Source organism: Nannospalax galili, unplaced genomic scaffold (assembly GCF_000622305.1).
Source record: "Nannospalax galili isolate Female #2095 unplaced genomic scaffold, S.galili_v1.0 scaffold1191, whole genome shotgun sequence".
NCBI classification, from domain to species: domain Eukaryota; kingdom Metazoa; phylum Chordata; class Mammalia; order Rodentia; family Spalacidae; genus Nannospalax; species Nannospalax galili.
Genome location: NW_008330570.1, coordinates 4,556,035 through 4,559,844, shown reverse-complemented (window position 1 = coordinate 4,559,844; position 3,810 = coordinate 4,556,035).

Here is a 3,810-nt window from a genome sequence, read left to right as displayed (position 1 = left end):
TCCAGCTTCAGATGATCCAATCAAGAAGATCTCTCTCATTTCAGTTAATCCCAGATCCAGTCAAGTTGACACCCAGGATTAGCCATCACACCAGGTATTTTGAACTCCTTGTGCTAAAGGCAGCATGCAGGAGGAATTCTCATCATGTGTTGGACAATAGACCTTGATAACTCAGGGAAGGATGCAGGATCATAATGGGGACTGGGAAGATAAGTTCTATACTTGAGTCTGTCTTGGCATTCCTTTGCATAATTCTGATAGTACGTACAAGCATGGCAGGTTGGGTCTGAGCAAACCGAGGTTCCAGGAGGCTGTGAGCCTTTAGGAGGGTTTGGGCCACAGCAGCTCTATAGCAGAGGTGCTGATGGAGGGTAGGGGTAATTGAGGATGTATAGTAAGGATAGAGATGCTTGGTGTGAGTTAAAGTTTTGAGACCAGATGCAGAGCATATAATTTGTTCCACTATTATTCCTTTTTAAAGTTTAGACCAGAAAAAGTCTCCATGAATGCTGGTAGAATTGATTTCAGAACTTTTTTCCTTTTTTATTTTTTGAGAATTTCATGACTATATAATGAAAAGCAATCATATCTACACCCATTTCCCCACTCCCCTCACCCATAGTCCCCCAACACTACCCCCTCCCAATTTCATGTGGTTTTTGTTGTTTGTTTTGATAATTCATCAAGTATCCCATTAGTTAGCGCTGCCTTATGTGTATTAGTGTGGGGCCACCCATTGGAGCATTGAAATCTACTGGTGCCACACAACGAAAAAGAATGAGTCTCCCTCCCTTAACAACTATCCTTATCAATAGCTCCTAAGTAAACGGCGGGGCTGGGCGATCATCAGCCCCTTCTATGCTAGGACTCACTTTGTGTGTGTCTTGTGTAGGTAGCCACAGCTATCCCTTAACAACTATCCTTATCAATAGCTCCTAAGTAAACGGCGGGGCTGGGAGATCATCAGCCCCATCTATGCTAGGACTCACTTTGTGTGTGTCTTGTGTAGGTAGCCACAGCTGTTGTAAGCTCATAGCTGTGATAGCCATGTCCTGTGCAAAAGACAGCCTTTTACAGAACTCCTTGTCCTGTGCCTCTTACAATCTCTCTGCCTCCTCCTTCTCAGTGTTCCCTGAGCCTTGGTGGGGATGGGTTAATACAGATGTCCTATTATGGCTCTCTTACTCTCTTACTCTCAGCACTTGGACCATTTGTGCACCTCTCCACTGCCTGCTGCCCCTGCAAAAAGAAGCTTCTCTAACCAAGATTGGGAGAATCCCAGGTCTATGAGTACAAACACACATATTTAGAAGGCAAACGACAAAATGAGCGTTTATCAAAATATCAATGGAAGGATCTACCATACGGTCTGTGACCTCCCCGGCCATAGGCATTTGGCCAGGATTAGAGTATGAATTCCTTCCTGTGGATAGTAGACATAGGATTGTCCTGTCCCAGTCTTTACTGTGAAAGCAGCTGGTTGTGTCTTTTAGCACTTCATTGTTAGCATTTTCTGGGCTTGTCCTCCACTATGGAGAATCCACTTCCTGTAAGCAGTCTGTCCCCAAGGACTGGTCCCTGCACACACATAAAAGTCAGCCACCTGCTCTCCACTGGGCATGATTCTGAAAGAGCAGTCTAGCTTCAGATTTCCCTGTGGACCCAGCTGAGACTTTGGTGTAATTGCATTGCTGCTCAACTTCTCCCATTCCCCAAATCGGCCTCCCTGCCTTTCCCCCAGATACCAATCCTGAATGCACCGCCCAAGATACTTCCTGTATGTCACATTCTACCTCAGAGCCTGCTTCCTGTCTACCCTGTACTATACTGTACCAATACTTTAAAAATATTGATCATTATGCAAGAAATGTAGTGGTGATAAGATTATCTACATAGCAGATGCTCAATAAATTGAGTGTAATGAAGAGTTCCCAGGGTATTTATGTAAGCCCATTGTTTCCATCTCCCTAGAAGAATATTCTTTTAAATTGTTGAGCTGAATATTAAGTAAAATCACACTAATCCTGTCAGAAAGGGAAGAAGTCAAATTTTCCCTTAGAAAAGAGCAGCAAGACGCACCATTTTAGTGGCTCTCCTTCTGTCCATTCTACACACATTTGTCCAACCACCCTTGACTAGGGACCTATTCTGCATCATTTTCTGGAACAGTTGGGAAGAAGTTATATGAATTGTGCTCATTTAGAAATTTGATCAGGGTCTGGAGAGATGGCTCAGTGGTTAAGAGCACTGACTGCTCTTGCAGAGGACCCGGGTTCCATTCCTAGCACCCACACTGCAGCTAAAAACTGCCCTTAACTCCAGTTCCAGGGGAATCTGAAGCTCTCTTCTGACTTCCTTGGCATTGCACGACAGGGGTGCACTCACATACATGCGGGCAATACACTCATACACATAAAATAAAAATAATAAATAAAATATGAAAATAGAAACTTGATCAAACCAACTCTGACTGGCATACTGTACACTAGAGGTCAGTATACTTTGTGATTTAACATCCAGAAAGTGAAAATTTTATACTTCATGGCCATATGGTTTCTGTTGTAGGTTTTTTTACTTTGTTATTAGAGGGTGAAAGATACCAGAGATGATGTGTAAAAGAATGGGAGTTACTGTGTTCTAATAAGATTTCATTCATAAAAATAGGTATCTGAGCAGATTTGGCTTGTTTCCCATATTTAGCCAATGCCTGACCTGCATACTACACATAAATTATGAAATGTGACAGCCACTGGTCCTCACTGGCCTGGACTTAATGACCCTCTGTGCTGGTTCCCTCATACCACAACTAGTCACTTAGGTATCCTATCTGTTTGTTAGTTTTCTCAGTCAAATAATATACTCTGTATATAGACCTTAACTATACAAAGATAAGAAAATAAAATCTTACCTGTCCTAGTTTATTTTCTGTTGCTGTGAGTAAAACACTGACCAAACAACTTGGGGGAGAAAAGGGCTTATTTTAATTTACAGATTATAGTCTATCTCCAAGGGAAGCTAAAGCAGGAACCTGGAGGCAGAAACTGAAACAGAGATGATGGAGGCTTGCATTCTTATACAACCATACAACAGAGGGCCAGCTGCTTGGGAGCGCCACCACCCGCAATGGATTGGGCCCTCCCACATCACTCAACAATCAATAAAATGCCTCACACACATTCCCACTGGCCAAAGCAATAGAGGAAATTCCCAAATGAGGTTCTTTCTTCCCATGTGTGTCAAGTTGGCAACTAAGATTAGCCATCACACCACCTTTTAAAGGACAGCCCAGATGAATCATGAAATTCCTTAGCATTATTATAAAGGATCCATGGGGCCTAGTGCAGTGTAAATGCAGAAGATGAAACTGAAGATTCTTCTCTAGAACTTCTGAAGCTTTCAGAGCAGCCTGGTGCATCTATGGCCCAGCATACTTGCAGGGGGTGTTGGCAAAGGGAGCCATGATAAGAGACCCTGATGGAAGGTAAGGGCCACAGGCATGACTTTATCCCAAATCAAGTGGAAACAACGGAAGAATTTTAGTCAGATTTAGGCAAGCTTGAAAGACTGGGAGAAGTAAGGGAAGGGGATGAAAAGGAGTTATGTGGAAATCTTCCAGGCTGGGAGTTAAGACTGTTTAATAAAAACACCTTAACTTGGATAGCAAGATGGTTCAGTGGGTTCTTGCTGCCAAGCCCGATGAGCTGAGTTTGACCCTTGAAATCCACAGGGTTGAAGGAGATAACTGACTCCTGTGGGCTGTCCTCTGACCTCCATACATGCACAGTGGCACAAACACACAGACGAATACAG